Below are 18,787 nucleotides of genomic sequence, written 5' to 3'. Positions count from 1 at the left end.
CCAACCTGAATGGCATTTGTCCTATCAGCTTCTTGCAAGAAGTCCTATACGCCCAGAGTACTGCAGGTACGCGCACATCCCAGTCATTTTGCTGCACATTGTAGATCTTCGTCAACACATTATCCAAAATCTTTTTGATGGCCTCAACAGTTCCATTGGCCCATGGGTCATATGGTGTACTCTTCTGATGGTAGACCTGGAACTCCTTTATTAACGCACTAATTGTTTCATTCAGAAAGTGTGTACCTCTGTCACTCAGCAACACTTTTAGGTAGCCAAATCTAGTTAAGACATACGCAAAAAAAAAATTGTTGTTGTAGCCCCTATGAAATCCTTAATTGGTTGTGCTTCTACCCATCTAGTAAGATATTCCATCACGGTGATGATATAGCACGCACCAGTTTTCTTCCCTAGGGGCTAAATTGGCCCAAATAAATAAATTGCCCATTTTTCAAATGACTGCAACGATACTTGAGGTTGTAATCACAATTCATCTCTTCACGATGGTCTGCCCCTCCTTCGACATGCATCGCATGCCCCACAATACACCTTGGAATCTTTGTGTACCGTAGGCCACCATAGCTCTAAGCGCAAAATCTTTTGCACAGTCGTCTTTCTCGCATAATGTCCTCCCGTAGCCCCTCCATGAGCTTCAACGAGAATGCTATCTCTCTCAAAATATGGACATATCTTCGTAATATTTCTTCAGCACCCATTTTATATAGATGTCCCGGAATAACTGAGAAATCTTCCGTGTGCACTATGAGTTCCTTCTTTTGCTGACTTGTATACCCTTCTAGTGCCATACCCATAGTCAAGAAATGAATGATATTGAAAAAGTAATTATCTTCTACACACACCACGAAGAGTTGCGCATCTGGAAACCCTTCCTTCAAATTATTGGGCTCCTCATCTATTTCGATCTGTGACAGATTGTCAGGCCTTGCATTTAACCTCCCTGGCTTCACAATTACTTCAAAGTCATATTCCTGGAATAGTAGCAATCATCTACAAATCTCCCCCCCCCAACATAGGTTTATTGACCAGGTATTTCAAGGCAAAATGATTTGTGTATATTTTGAAATGCCCTCCTAACAGATAGTGCCTGAACTTCTGTAATGCATACACCATGGACAATCCTTCGTGCTCAGTTGTTGAATAAATCTTCTCAACCTTCTATAATTTCCTACTCACGAAGGTGATAGGGTGCTCCATTTCTCCTTCAATGGCTTGCGTTAACACTTCACCCAACGCAATGCAGGAGGCATCCACACGTACGTGAAATTCCTTTTTCCAATCCAAGAATACTAAGATCAGCGCGGTGACCATCTTTTCTTTCAAGAAATCTAAGTTGTGTTGACATTCTTCATCCCAATAGAATGTTGCGTCCTTCTTTAATAGTTTCTCCATAGGCATGGTAATCTGAGCATATGCTTTGATGAATTTTTTGTAATATCCCATATGTCCTAGCGTCACGAATAACTTCTTAACACTTCTCGGCGCTTCCAGATTCACTATCACCGCAATATTGGTAGGGTCCAGCATCAACCCTTTCTTGCACACCACATGACCCAGCAAAATTCCAAAGGGAACATAGAATAGGCATTTCTTCAAATTCAGCGCGATTTGATATCTGTGACACATATCCAACATCAGGTGCAGACTTGCTACATGGTGCTTCACTAAACTAAACACCATCCAATCATCAAAGTATACTTCCAAGAACTTATGGATGAACTCCTTAAACACTGCTATAATGTGAGAGAATATTGTAAGTGCGTTCTTGAGTCCAAACAGAATCACAATATACTAGAAACAACCCCATTCCATCACAAAAGTTGTTTTCCTCTTATCCTTTGGTGCAATCTTGATCTGATGATACCCTTAAAACCCATCAGTGAATGAGTAGGCCTCTTGCCCTCCAACATTGTCTAATACTTCATTGGCAAATGACATCGGGAATGGATCATGGAAACAGGCATCATTAAGCTTCCTTAGATCTACGAAAATCCTTATTTCACCCTTCTGTTTCTTCTCCTGAATGACCATTGGGCTCACCCAATCAGATTCCTCCACAGGTTCTATCATGTCCGCCTCTAGTATCTTATCCAACTCTTGACAAACCTTTTCCTTGTATTTGGGATTAATACAATATAACCTCTACTTAATAGGCTCTTTGTTCGGCTTTAGAGTAATATTCATGACACCCAAGTTGTCTATTCTCTTTAGGTCTGAAAACTTGGTAGGAAAAAAATCTTGGTACTCGCGGAGTAGCTCAACAACTTTATCCATAGTGGCATCGTCCTAATAATCCCCAATCTTTGCAAACTTTGATTCTACTTCAGTACCAATGTTTACTTGCTTTGTCTTCAAAGATGTAGTAATGTCCGGGTTCTCTATTTGTGGACCTTCAACTTCACGATAGCCTTCTTCTTCTAGGATATTAATGTTTCTTGGATCCTCATCATCCTCTTCGATAGTCACAGTATAACATTCCAGTGCATGGTGCAGCTGGGTGCTCCAATCTGGTTGGACCCACTCCAATGGTTCTTGTAGTGTTCTCAAGATAGCTTCCTTAATCTCCTATAGGGCTTCATCGATGCTTGTGAAGCCATATTCAAAGCTGAAGGTTAATAAGAACCCTTCCCTTAATATATCCCACTCCACGGTGCCATGGCGGAGCTCTGTTTCTAGATATCAGTTCATGGGAATTGTGTCCAAAGTATGGAAGAATAGGTGTACCCAGTCGGGCTGTGGCTTTGTTCCATAAGATTTAGTCCATTTCACCAGGTGATCGTGCGGATCATACTTCTTGCTATATTTCTCAGCCAATCTAGTGTTAGGCCGCCCAAACCGTAACATCATCATTCTTCTATAATCCTTCCATCCATCAAAGCTATCCTTGTGCGTACCCCACCATCATGTGAGCATAGCACGCAGTGCAAAATCTAATGCTTGGAAGTGGTGATCTTCGGGGACTTCATGCTCAAATTCATCCAAAAACTTATCCATGTCAGTTAAACCATCATAATAAGGTAAATTCCTTACCTCCGATGAAACACATCGCACCGATTTCATCATCATATTGCATCGCGGTGTAGATACTTCATGCAAATGATTATCCCAATGATCCAACTATTCATCTGAATCAGAGGTGCACGATCTCTCCCGTTCCCATGAAATCCATCCATCTACTGTTGGATTGATGCAGTCGTGGTCTCACTCTGTTATTTTATAGATATGATCCAATTCATCCTCACTTTCTTCATAATTGTGGACTGGTTTAGTATAGCGCGCTCCTTCTGTAGGGTCCAATGGCACTACAACCCAAAGCGATTTCCTCTCAAATGTCATTGTCCTCTTCTTCAAATTGATAACCCCATTCATGTCAATGGCCCAGTCAATTCCTAAGAGTGTAGGGTACGGATTATTGTCATCAACGATATCTATCACCTCAAAGTCAACCATCACGCTCACACCTTCGATATAAAAAATTACTCCATATAGTTGTCCCATAGGGATGATCTTCTGCTGGTTCATCATTCTGAGCTGAATCAGATACAACTACAGCACATGTCTTCCCATTCTTTCCCATGTTTGTTTTGGCAAAAAATTTGCATCGGACTCTAGATCCAAGATGACTTGGTCCATCTCATAATCTCCTATCTACATGGTGAACCTCATCTCGTGCCCTGTTCTTGCCTTATGTTTACTAATTTTTCTAACTATGTAGTGTCCATCAAGGGCGTTCTCTCTGCCCGCACATTTGTTTATTAACTCCTGCAGGATCTTCATAACTTTGTTGTCACATAGCAGTTTCATGTAGGTCTCCAAGAACGTGGTAAGCATAGAGGGATCAACCTCTACAGGCATGCTGGTGCCTTGCACCTTGTCCTAAATTCCTAAGTTGGATTCCCCAGTGAATATTTTCTTGGCCTCCATAAATGTTTCCTTCACGCACTCCAAATCAAAACAACTTCCTTTTTGGGGCCTTGCGGACCCATCCATCCTCTTCAGGTTGTTTTCCCTTATCATTTCCATTCATTATTTCTCTCCTCGGAACTATATTCACGCTCTGATCCTCTTTGCGGGGATCAACTCTCATAATTTATAAGTTTTGTGTAGGCTATTGAGGCTGCGCTTTCTTTTCCTGCACCTTAGCTATCAACATTGATAATTCTTTTATAGTATGGTCAAACTGCCTGTAGTATTGAAATGACAGGTATGTTTGATTTTGACACTCCGCTTGTAGTTCTCTGGTGTTCCGTAGTTGTAATAGATAACTTGTACCCGGCCTCTTCCAGGCCCTCCTCCTCCTTAGCCTCATCCTCGTCCTTGATAACCTCTGTGCGCTCCTCTGGTGCCTGCTTTGGAGGCCGAGTTTCGGCTTTCATCCGATTTGTAGGTGTTCTTTCCATCATTAGCTCATAGCTATGACAATGGTGCTCATCGTGGCCCACTGATTTGCAGAAGTCACAAAACAACTGATGGGGTGTTCGAATGAACTTTTGAAGCAAATGACAATTATTCGTGGCTTGTTTTCCGACAACCTGATAAATAGAGCACCATAGCGTAGCCCCCATGCTCGACCCTACTGGGGTTTCCAGATTTAGGGGAGTTTGCCCCCCTCTTATAATATAATTCATGAATACGGGATAGTAATCTTTATCATGCCCCTGGATCTTACACTTCAGACACCAGACTTCTGCGTGCACCTCTCATTTAGTCTCCTTGTCTTTCTTCAAGATTTGCAATTCCAAGCAGAGGCATTGTAACTGGTAGTGAATCTATTGTACCCTCAAGGTCACATCCTGAATGGGCATTGCATGCAACCTCATTATGATTTCTAGGGCTTCTACCTGATTTCCTATCTTTTGTTGCGATAGAGAGATCCTCAGGTGGGGCAAAAGTGAAGCTATAAACCATTTACGATGCTAACCATCCATGAGATGCATGTTAGCTTCTCGAATCACACATTTCAACCTTTGATCTAATTCCCAAGGTGTCTCATCAACCCTCATCGTGATTTCCGTAAATCCAACTACTGACTACGAGTTAGACTTAGGATTACTAAACTCTTTGTTTAAAGTAGCCTTAGCATTTTCTAGAGATGTTAGAGGATTATCAGAACAATACTTAATGTACCAAGTCAGCGCGCGATCCTGCAGAGCGGTAACAAATTATGCCTTCTTTATATTGTCATCAGTAATCTATTGCGCTGTCCACATAACCTTCGCAACAAACGAGAAATTCTTTGTGTCTTCACTCCCTATGCCTTTGAAAATTGGCATCTTCATGGTGTTCGTCATGTTGGATGGTGGTGGTGGAGGTGGAGGTGTGGGGGAAAGTGTATGCAGTGGAGGTGGAGTGGATGGGTGATGTGTTCATGGAAAACCCTATGTTATCAGTTGAACAACGCTTCGTGGTAGAGTTCGTTCAGCCCCTTCATCGTCACTCAAAGGAGGTCGAATCAATGGACTATACTCTGGTCTTGATCCTTCATGATTTCTAAAGAGCCTTCCACTTCGTGTAGCTCCGAACATCAAGGAAATTGCATAACCTGTTTTTCACATAACAACATTTTAATCCAAGTATTCAAAGATCTTAAATACTTACCTCGTGGTCCTTTGAAAAATCGTCGCTCTGCTTTGTTGTAGCTGACTAAGGTATCAACTATGAATTCTGTAACAAATCCTCCCAGAATCTGATCGAGCCAATGATCAACAACCGGTGCAATCTGGTTTTTAAAGGCTTCTAATTGTCACACTAATTCAGGAGTCCACACTATAGGATTATCAATCTTCCAACTTCCTTGGCTGGTTATCAATTTGGCTAACTACTCGTACAGTTTGATGGGAAAGTGTAGAAGAAGATCTCGTGTATCTCCCTGTACAGGTATATGTTAAACTACTATTCCTTGATTCTTGTTTTCTTGCATCGTGAACTCGTGAATATTCTGATCCAACCATTTTTCAATCTCCTTCTTGGTCAGTTTCCTGTGATGCGACATCACGCATCTCTTTCAAGTAGATCCCAGTCCCCACAACGGAACCATTTTTTGGCTTAGGGGGTCTTGACCCAGGTTCAGGGTTAGTTGGGCTAACCGAAAAATCCCTACACTATTGGCCCTTTCAGTAACAACTTGCATAGCGCAGGCTGAAATCTCACCCGAAACAAATTTCTACATCCATAGATCAGTGTGATGTCTTTTAGTGCCCTAGATTTGCTTTCGCACAAATCTATAAGCCCCTAGGGCTCGATATTGCAACTCTGTTTAAACAACCTTTAGACCTTTGCGAAGGTCTACGATTGGTCTTTTTGGACCCTTAACAATCATTTTATCCACTTATGTGCACGAGAAAACAACCCTAAATTAGTGTTCGCATAGATCTACTTAGGCTATTATTAAACATAACATAATTCATCCTAATCTTCATGAAAGTACTTAACATGCATTGTGTACAATTATTGTCTTATTAAAGAGAATTGTGCATCATTAGATCAATATTCCATAAACATATTATTCATCAACAACATATGTCATAAATAGAAGTAAACATCAATACACAAGGTTTCTTCATAAACAATTCTTTATTGATTTCCAGTTCAGAATACAGACTCAAAACTTCCCTGTGCACTTTCGCTGCAGGGGTCCGCACACTTAGCTGCGGACTCTAATTTAGACCTCTGTGCACTCAGCTGTAGAGCCTTCTTCCTTCTATATACCCGCTTCTTACTTTCCCTTTTCTTCACTCAAGACATAGACATGCCTTAGACTCTCCAAGACACAACTATTTATACCCTTTTTCATACAATCCCATGGTTCGTGGACCATGGGTGGGTCTCAAAGCCAACTCAAACTTACATAAACAAGGGGCTAAAACCCCTTTGACTCCTAATCATCTACACACTCCCCATCCACAAATTGTGGAGACTTTACATTTCTTACATCAAAACTTGGGTTATCTTAACCCCAAAATTGACCCAAGGGAACCCATAACAACATCAAGTGGTGAAATTTTTTTACTTTTTGGGGATTTTTATAAGTTTTTATGGATAATTAAATATTATTTTACACCTATTAACTTTTTTCAGTCCAATTTTATAAATGTTTTCGTTTTATTGTTGAGAAGAGATAATTATTTCGAGTTTAAGTGTGTAGGTTACAGGATAATTATGAAAACCAATCATTTTGGTACTGAGTATTGTTTATCACTTTTCCAAACTCATTAAAACTTATGTTAAGACTCTGGACACCACATATCTCCACAAGGGTATGATATTGTCCACTTTGGGCCTAAGCCCTCATGGATTTTCTTATAGGCTTTACCCCCAAAAGGCCTCATACCAATGGAGATATTTGTCCATCCTTATATACCCATGATCCTCCCCACTTAGTCAATGTGGGACTTTGGTCGTATACCCAACAATCCTCCCCTCGAACAAAGGACCATCGAGCCTCTCCTCAAATGATTATTCACCCGTCCACTCTCTACCAACTAGGATTCTCCGCTCCAATGCATTGGAAGCACACGCCTTACATGGAGCACCACCTGCCTCGAGAGCTTGCCCTATCCCAGGTCAACTCCTCTTCACCGTGTTGGGACCCGGACACATCCATGAAGAATCCAAAGCACACCGCCTGTTTAACCAAGCTCATCCACGGATCCCATAATGATATTACCGGGGCCCACCACCTTCGTTCGGCATTCCGAGGATTCATCCACTTGGCTGACTTCGAACCTAGCTCTGATACCACTTGTTAAGACTCTGGACACCACATATCTCCACAATGGTATGATATTGTCCACTTTGGGCCTAAGCCTTCATGGATTTTCTTTTAGGCTTTACCCCCAAAAGGCCTCATACCAATGGAGATATTTGTCCATCCTTATATACCCATGATCCTCCCCACTTCTAGTCAATGTGGGACTTTTGTCGTATACCCAACAACTTGTGAAAATTTGAAACCATGGAGTTCTCTTTATGCCCTTTTTAAACTCATTAAAAATGAAAAGATCGTCGAGTCCTTGATTGTTCGAACTCGTAAAAGTAAATGAACAACCATCCTTTCAGTATAAGTTTACCCCTTTTACGGACTAAACCAAACTATTTACAAAAAAGGTATACATTGACCAATCATGGTCAATAGAGTTCTCTCTTGCATTATTTTATCCTTTTTTGGGCTTGAGGGACTAAATTTATGAAAAAGAACATTGTGGAGTTTACTTATGTTTTTCTTCTGACTCCCTAAAACTGAAAAACATTGAGCTTTACTTTCTCCAGGCTCGTTAAAATTTTACGGTAAAAGAACTGAATGAGTTTTCTTTTCGTGTCTTTTCAAACTCTTTAAACATGAAAATGACATCGAGTTACCCCTTTACTGGACTCGTAAAAATTAAACAGTATAGGACTCGTTAAACATGACGAGACCGAACCACTCCTTCCTCGGGTTCGTTAAAAATACTTTGGAGGACTTGTCTGAAGGATGAGCTTACAAGACAAGTGTATGTTATCTTCCTCAAGCTTGTAAAGAATAAAGAGGTACTTGCTAGTAATGGTGGGGGAAAAAGTGAGAAGGAACCTTTGTTTTACATTCGTAAAAGGCAGTATGTCACTCTTGAACATGACACTATCACTTTCGTGTCTGGTGTGGGAAATCTATTTGTTAGTCAATTGACCATACCTCATTGAAAGTCTTCAGGTGGGTTAAGTTTTATTTTTTGAGTGAAATGTTGTCAAGTCATCATGTCATGTCTTTGATATGTTCAAGAGAAGTTCAACCTTAGTCAAAATTACTTTACCAGTTTTTGCCTTCAGTTGCATCAACCATCCCTGAGTCAATTCTAAATTACTCTAAACTATTGTTTTTCAAAACTTGACATAAGTTTCATGTCGTAGGTCCTCCTGCAACGGATCACTTCCTATCAACCTCAGTTCATTATCTAGGAATTTTATTTAGAAACCTTTAGTACCTTGAGGCTTGCATGCCTCAATTTCAGGTTTCTCACCTTCAATGATAGGTTCTTATTATTGGCCTTCAATTGAATGAATCTATGAGTGTTCGACATCAAATCATCTATTCACACTCCATAGATTGTACTGGAAGTACCTTGAGAGCCATTTTCATTATTGGTGGTTTCTCTCACGCTTATTAACGGTTCACATCATTGACCGATAATCAAGTGGTTTCCACCATGTTCGACTTCGACACATTCACTCACATGGCTAGATTCATACTACAGATCGAGAGATGGAGATCAAGACCCTGGATCTAGTTTCATCCATCCAGTTTGCATGGAGTTATTAAATATTCATGATTGTAAACATAGATCCATTGATGGCTATGTCTACACCATGTCGTCTTTGACATGGACCTTCATATGTATTTTTGTATTGTGCTTTGAGACATTTATGTTCTAAGTATGGGAATTCCTACCTCAATGATGATATTATATATTGCATTGTAACATTTTTCTGATTGTTTCAAGTCTTTGACTATAGTCTCTAACCAAAACCTTCGCATGATAAAGCACTTTAGTCATCAAAATATTTCTTTTGACTTTGCGCTTTAGGGGGAAATATATTACAAGCCATTTTGTTGCATTATGCAAACGACCATAGGTTTGGATCTCTTGCTATCCACACATGTGTTCCAAAGCATTACCCTGCAAATTTTGAAATGAAATTATCCCAAACAAGGTGGAATTTCTAGATTCTATGGTACAAAACCATGTTTTTGGCTATGTTTGCAGTTTCCTAGTCACTTCTTGCGCATACGAAGGGAATACCATTATTATCTGCACAAAAGTATGCACTGTCTTCCACTATGACCTACAACATGACTTGAAGTATGTAAAAGTAAAATTTAAAATCTATAAGAATTTTGGTAGCATCCATCCCAACCAACAAGCTTTGAATGAGTGCCTATTTAGTGTTGATACCTCCCATCATGGAGTAACTCCCCTTCCTTTGTGGTACATCTATCCCACTAATAGTGGATCTTATCCCTTGGAGAATAGATCCATAACTTCTCATCCTTGGCCTATAGAGCGATCACAGGTCTACTGTTTGAGGGAGGATTGTTGGAAGTAGGTTTATGCTATTGAGATTAGGTTGGAAGGCTTTGTCTTGCAAGGGAGAGGGTTGGAGATTATAGAAAGGGCATGCTACATCAAGGATACATGGTTGTAAGGATTTTCTCCAGTTTTATGAATATAAGCAATTGTTATTTCTCAGTTACATCTCTATTGATTTGATTTGTAGGATTCAACTTGATTAGATGCATGAGCTTTGGTTAGATAATTGATCAGTTTGCATGTATAATTGCTTAATTAGCTCATTATCTCTTTGATTATATTCTGTATGCTTTGATATCTTGTTTGTCTCTATATTTGCAAATCTCTTTTAGAACATTGAAAAGAAGTTGTTCAAAGAGACGAGAGGACATTTGGAGCATCAAAGAGTGCATGATTGAAATATTTGTGGAATTCATCAATCACTTCACTAAACCAGTAAGTGGCCTCTTTCATTCTATTTCTCTCAAACAATCATAACTTAGAGAAAGGTAGCAATTATTGTGTGTTTGTTACTAGGGTTCTTAGAAGTCTAGGGAGATCGCTCTTATCTTCAAGAGGGATTTTTCCTCATAACAAAACTCACTTGATATATATATATATATATAAGGATATTTTCATATTACAAATATTCTAAACATTTTGTGTGTGAACGAACTTTGTTCATATCATCAATCTAGATAATTCTACTCCATTGCTAAAGTTATTTAATAGTCTCACTAAGAAGAGACAAAATATGGTTCCTATAGGATATTTTAACACTCCTCATACACATGACAGTCTTGGGTTGCACTTAAAGGCCCTATCAAAATAAGTTTAACACTGAACTTTGGGGGAAGATTCTAATGCTACTTGGATTGAAAATTGGGAATTTTCCTTTTAGGGGTAGGTAGTATTTTGATTCCACTCCCTTGACCTATCAGTCATCCACTGTATAATTTTTAACATTGATGCATTCTTAGATGTTAGTATGGATTAACCTCCATGTTGTCTCCATATTTTTGTGTTGGTTTTTTAAAATAATTTTATTACATTCTTTCCAAATTTTCCATGTTACGAACCCTAGGAAGGATGCCCAATCATTGTTTAGGATGTGAATTTAATTTGGAACAACATGCCAAATTTTGATTGTTTGAATTACGTCACCATGAGTTCTATCAAATTTCTTAAAGAGAGTTTCACATCTATCCCATAATGATGGGGCTACTTTGTGCTATTAAATAGGTGATATATCATTTTCCCTTCATTTCTACATATCGTACATATATACATGTCTTCATATCCTTTGTGAAGAAGGTGATCACATATTAGTACTTTACTTTGGGCCGCCAACCAAAGAAAGGACGATATTTTGGGCCATAAGTAGAGATTCCATATGTTAAGAACCCTAGGAAGGATGTCCAATCATTGTTTAGGATGTGAATTTAAATTGGAACAACATGCCAAATTTTTATTGTTTGAATTACGTCACCATGGGTTCTATCAAATTGCTTAAAGATAGTTTCACACCTATCCCATAATGATGGGGCTACTTTGTGGCTATTAAATAGGTGATATATCATTTTCCCTTCATTTGTAGATATCGTACATATATACATGTCTTCATATCCTTTGTGAAGAAGGTGATCACATGTTAGTACTTTTCTTTGGGCCACCAACCAAAGAAAGGATGATATGTTGGGCCATAAGTAGAGATTCCATATACTACCCCACATCTTCCATTTATTAACTATATCTAACCCAACTACTGTCATGTAGAGTTGTTTGACTTTAAAATTTCCATCTCCTTGTTGGCCCCACCTTAATATGTCCTAACTAATATGTACTTTTTTTTCAAGAGTTATATTATGGCTCCATTTCTTTCCTATATTTGGGGGCCTTGCAAATTAACCATGTGTCACATTTTTTCAAAATCATTTTTGACATTGGTGTTGCCTAGGAAGGCTCTAATAATGACAAACCATTGTCCAGCCCCTTTGGATCATAGAGGTTATAGTTTATTGAGAAAGGGAATTCTCTTCCCAAGATGGGTTAGATGGGTTATTATTCCCATGCATCCTCCTAGAAAGACACTAATATACATTTAAAGCTTACCAAAAGAAATGATCCTAAACTAGATGTTATTTTAATCCATGCATTTTCCATATTCACAATCCTAGACAATCTCCTTCCATGTGAATTAAACATTGGATTGGGAAATTGGTTCAATACTTAGATTTTGAGACCTTAGACAAGATTTTGGTTGATAATTTCATCTAGTTCCGCCATGTTTTGGCTGCTAGTGCTCTACGCATGAGAAAAGGGGATTTGATGCCCAACCCTGCTTCCAATTTATGGGCACAAGCATTGTCCCAAGTTATTAGGTCCAACTCTATTTTTTGGAACCTCTCCTTTAGAAAATACACTAAATATTATAAATTATGTTATAATAATGTTTAGAGGGATTTCCTAGACAAAGAATGGATAAAGTGGCATCAAATTTAGAAAATATTTGATTAAAAGAATCCAAGTCTAGATAAAGAGGAATCTAAAGGTCCAATTATAAATCTTTGTCTCTATTTTAGTCAATAAACCCTTGCAAGAGACATTCCATACATCCTTGTCTAGTAGGGGAGTGTCTAGATATCTAGAGGGAAGGGTATCTTTCTTAAAAACTAGAATTTAGGAAATATCACATTTTATGGAGAAATAGTATTAAAGAAAAATATTTCAGACTTGGAGTGGTTGGTGAGATCACTTGAAGCCTTCATGAATAGGTCTAGGTTGTCTTTAAAGGCCAAGTATTCCTTGATGATGGAAATTCCTAGGAGGACGATGTCATCCACAAATTGGAGGTGAGAAAGAGGATCATTAAAAAGGTGTAAAGTGAGATATATTTAATATTTCCCAGAACCATCATTTTTTTTTATAAAATGACATAGACCTTATGCCATGATGATACAGAGAAAGGGTAGAGTGGGTACCCTTGGTGAATTCCACTAGAGGGATTGAACATCAATGAGAGGGTTTCATTAACCAAAATGGGGAAGAACACAAAGAAGACCAAATAGTTGATTCAAATATTTCATTGAGAACAAAATCCAAAGGATTCCAACATTATTTGGAAGAGAATCCAATTGAAATGGCCACACAAATTTGACATTTTCAACTTAATTAACATCCTTGGTCTCTTACCCAATTTTAAGGAATGGATGGATTCATGGCCTAGGATAAATCTGTGAAGAATTTGTTTACCTTCCACCAAACCACCCTGCTTAGGAGAGATAATCCTATTTAAAATAGGCTTGAGCCTATTTTCTATGTCCTTTGTAATGATTTTAAAAATACCATTAAATAAATAAATGGGTCAAAACTCATCTATTATCTTCAACTCCTTATCGTTGGGTATTATGGTGATAAAGGTTACATTGAAATCCTAGAAAATCTTGCTACAAATTCTCAATACTTCAACTACTACCCACACCTCCTTGTTAATAATCTTATAACAAGTCCATTGTAAAATCATCAAGTCTAAAAGATTTTCTTATTTCCATATCATTGATAGTTGTTTCCACTTCCTCCATTTAGATGGGTTGAGTTAAATTGTGGTTTTTCTCAAGAGATACAAAAGTGGGGATTTCTTCAACAATCGATTGGATTTCACTTTCTTGGTCCACTACATGTTCTTTCACGAGTTGACTAAAATTATTTTTCAACTCATTCTCTATGTCCTTGAGCTCCTCTAGCTTTTCCCCTATTGTTGTTTTAAGGGAAGCAATGTATAGTTTTTCCTGAGAGAATATAGAATACGCTAGTGTTTTTATTCCCTTACCTTCGCCATATTGTTCACAACTTTATCTTCCATAAGATCTCCTCTTATCTTCTCTTTGGTTGATTTCTAAATTGAGTTTCTCCTCCTTGATGGTAAGGTCCTCTAACCTTCCATTTTGGATGATAATTTCCTGCACTAATATCATTTTTTTTCTAACTTGTTCCTCTCCTCAAATTCTTTCCCAAAAACCTCCTTGGTCCATACTATAATTTTGGATTTAAGGTATTTTATTTTTTTCGTTATTGATACATCCTTGATCCATATAAATATGATCACTCTTGACACCATTTTTCAACAATATAGATCAAGTCTAGGTGTTCCATCCAAAATTTATTAAAATGGATTGATTTTGGTTAGGGAAAATTTTAAGGGCTAATATTCGCAAGTGGGCTATTTTTCCACTGTTTTTCCCCAAAAACGATTCACCAATTTCAATTTTCTTGTAAAAATGATTTTCCCAAATTATATAATGTAAAATTATTTTACCTCAATATCACCAAAATTTTATTGAGAATATATATAAAATCACTATAAATTTGAAATTTTTTTACAAAGATATCACCAAATATTTTACAATTTTCATATTAGGGACTAGTAAGATTTGTTCTAAACTTTAAGATAAATTTCCATCCTTAAACTTTTCCTTGATTTTGGTTAGGGTTTGAGATCTTTTTCCTAAGATAAGAGAATGGATCAATGATCAAAGCTGGGAAGGGAAAGATCTTTGTTGATATAACTTCTCTTGTTTGGAACATGGCTTTAGACATGGAAGTGATATGGTTAGATAAATATTTGATGAATCTCTCCTTGTCTATTATTCCAAGTATATTTTTAATTATGTTGGTATATAAATTAGGCAAATCCTCTCTATGCTATCAATGAAATCTTCATTCTCTAGTTCCAACCTATTAATCCCACCTTTCTTGTCATAAAGGGGAGGTAATTATATTAGAGTCTCCACTAATGACCCAAGGATTATGTTGGGTGAAAGTTATTAGTAAGTGGGTTGCATCTAGGATGTTCCTTTTCATAGCCAAGGTGGGATGACTATAGGAATTTTTCATATACCCCTACTCCATGGAACAAATGATCTTATATATTGTAGAGATGACCCTTGAAGTTTTTACTTGGATTTTGATCTCTAAGATGTATGGATTCTCGAGGAGTTCCAATCCTATGGATGATCCATTTGCATCTATTAATGTTACTTCACGTGTCTTCCATATTTTTTGAATGATGTGAGACTTGGATTCTTTGTCACTCTTAGTTTCCTATAACATCCAAAATACTAGGTTTTTCTTATTGGATCATTTTCCTTAGAAAATAATATTTTGATGGAGCATTGTGGCCTCTTGTATTCCATCAAACTACCTTCATTTGAAAATTTATATTGGGAGGGAAAATACCTCTTCAAGATCCCTATGGTCTATCTTGAATCCACTAGAAATGCTCCCTTTTCTTTAGTTTCTACTTGGAAAATATTCCCCCTCTGATATGTATGGATTCTCAAGGAGTTCCAATCCTATGGATACTCCATTTGCATCTACCAATGTTACTTCACATGTATTCCATATTTTTTGAATGATGTGAGACTTGGATTCTTTGTCACTCTTGGTTTCCTATAGCATCCAAAATAATAGGTTTTTCTTATTAGATCATTTTCCTTAGCAGCCAATGTTTTGAAGGAGCACTGAGGCATCTTGTATTCCATGAAACTACCTTGATTTTAAGGTTAGTTTTTCACCTATTTTGAAGGACTAGTTTTGGACTACTCTGTGTACCTCTTCTCATTACTAAATCTGATGTTTCTTCGCCACTCAACTTTCCTCCTACTTTTGAGAGCACCTAAAGATTGATTGTATTGTTATCATCCTCTTATATCATAGGTTTATTGATTTTCCTTGTTGATTCTCTCTTAGTTATAACCTTTATGAATCCCTCCTTATCATGCTATGATTTGGATTTTCTTATGAATCTCATTACATTATTTGGTTAGTCCATGAATACGTAATCATGTCTATGACATTTGTTGCACTTGAAAGGCACATGCTCATAATCAAGTGTCCAGATGCATTCATTTTCTTGGTATGAAGTTTGAAAGGAATAATAATATAATTATATAAACTTAGATCTAATAATATGAGTTACAACAGTCCATTTCAGTGACTTGATATATTTTCACAAGAATATCATAATGTTTCTTATCCTTCTAAGGTATCCTCATCCCAACATTTCTTGTTGTAAAGAGTACATTTTATCTATACTAGTGCTTGCGTGAACTATTCCTTTTCTAGTGAGAGCATCTTGGTCTGGTACATTAGATGAAGGCTTGTTGAGTTGAAGAAATATGGTTGTTCTTTAAAAACTATTTCTTAGTTCTTTATAATATTAGCAAAGATGAATCTGAAGAAAACTTTCTAGCCTAATTTTAGACCTATTTTCCATTTGGGTTTCCACCTATTGTTAACTCATGTTGTTAATCTATTTCTAAATACCATACATCCATGAATGTCCCTATTATTACACGATCCTTCACATATTGGATATAGTTACCTATATGTGGGGATGTGACCTCATACCTTGGGTTCTCCACCATATTTTCCAAATAGTCATTCTATAGCCTTAGATTTGTGTTCTACTTTCCTAGTTCATAATCATCTTGGATTTGGGCTTTTTTTTATCCCTTCGCTACTACCCCCTCCCCATTTCATTTCTCATCTGGGTTGGGTCAAAACCTTCCGCAATTGCTTGCTTGTACAATTTTCTCTATTCCACATTCTTATTCATTGTATCCACCATTGTTTCATGATTATTTACCATCTTTTACCTCTAATATATGCTATGTTGTGCTTGAAAAACTCACTTATTGTCAAAACCTTATCCATGTCCCTATTACCCTACTCCATTCACCATCTTCACTCCACTTCCAATCAACATCAAGAGTGTGGAATATCTATTATATCATCAAATTTGATATCTACTCCATAGTTAGCAAATGAAATGGAAAAACAATTTTGTAAAGGATAAATTAAATGTCAATTTAGATTATTTATTTATTATTTTTCTTCTGAAAACCTTGAGATTTCATTAGATAGGAAAAATAACAACTGTATGTAGCATGTTTTTGGGTCTTCAACTAGGGAAACCAATGACCCTCCCAGTGAAAAGCTTCCATGTGTTCAATTCTATGTTTGTACTATTTAGAGTTAAGTTCTTAAAGTAAACATAAAGTACTATTCTAATATAGTTAATGTCCTCTACCATTTCTAAACAAAGGTTAAAAAGGGAAAATTGGGTATTGAACCTGATTATAGTGTTGGAATTGTCCAACTTCCTTCTTCATAGCTACTATCATATTTGGAGTTCCTCAGTTAAGTTCAGGGCTTAAGGGTACTTCCATCTCATTTAGAACAACTGGGTTGGAGAGGGAGCCTCCCATTTCCTTGGTGGTTGATGTTGTGTCTCCTTTATAATTATTGGAGCCTCTTCAAATATGACACTATATACCCTTTTACATAGCAACCCAAATTTTCCTTCAAATATTTTAATTGCATGGAGAGTGGTCGCATGAGCTTGGTACACTTTTTTTAATGTCACTGCCAACTTTTTCTTCATCACCCGTAATGTTTCCAAACTCTTAAAATGCTTAGTATTATGCATTTGGGAATGTGTAGGGTATGAGACCCAATCCTTCATTTCTTCTATAATCTAGTTTTGAGGTACATTCTTCATTTCCTCCTCTAGACGTTCCTCCAATTCCTTCATTCAATCTTATATTGTTATTGAACACTACTAAAAGAAACTATCCTTAGCCTCTTCTGCTGCAATGTTATGTAAGAAGAATGGAGTGGTATGGAGGAGGAGACACCCTTGCTAGACCATCCATACCCCTTCTTCTTCCTCCCTCTTCGAGCTAGTTTTTTCCCTTTCACCATTCCGACTTAAATGTTAAGAATAATGACCTCCACAGAGTTTGAGCTAATTTTTATAATTAAAGTTACTGGAATTCCATACCTATTGAGCCAAAGAAGGTTTTGATGAACTCTCAAGGCTTTTTCCTAGCTCTAGGGTTGAGCTACCTCAATTAGTTTATCTAAACCACAATCAAAATCTTGACCTAATGTGTCCTCACCATCTTAGAATCATCAAGGACATGCCACCTAACTTCAAAGTAGTCATATATATCTAAATGGCCCCACCCTTCCATAATATAGCTCATATCCTATGGTTGTCCTCATCATAGCAATATCATTACTATTTAGCAACTGTATTGGATCTTTTCAAACTAACCTTCAATAGAATTCTTCATAAAAAAATTAATTTAAAAATTTATTATCTTCCTTCTACATCATTCCTTAATTCTCAAATAATAATTTTCAAATAAATTTTCAATGAATACATAATCTCTCGTATCTCGTATTTCATTTTTATTTTTTAAATATTATAATTATTCACTCATTTACATTTTTATGTAAATGTATTTATATTTATAATATACCTATTTATATTTTCATGTAACTCTATTAATAAATAATCCATTCTCTTTCTTTATTAAGGAAGAAAGTAGAGAAACTTCGATATCACAATTTAGCTTTTCATTCTTCCCAAGTCCTCACATGTACTTTAAAATAAAAAGTAAGTCAAACTTAAATATTCTTGAGTCGATAATATTTAATAAAATATAATATCACAAATATATAAAAACCCTAACCTTTTGTCTTATTGTGTTAGTTTTCATAAAACACTTTACATATATATAATAAATTTTCTTTGTTGTGCACACTTAGTTCTATAACACTTCACTTTTCCCTATACAGAAAAATCTTATACCATGCAAGTGTACTTTAGACAAATTTCTGATGTGATATCTTAGGTTTTGTCTTTATTAATTAAGAAAAGA

Source organism: Pinus tabuliformis, chromosome 6, assembly GCF_031772625.1.
Source record: "Pinus tabuliformis cultivar Carrire ecotype Pingquan chromosome 6, CPIR1, whole genome shotgun sequence".
NCBI lineage: Eukaryota > Viridiplantae > Streptophyta > Pinopsida > Pinales > Pinaceae > Pinus > Pinus tabuliformis.
This window is presented reverse-complemented; position numbering follows the sequence as displayed.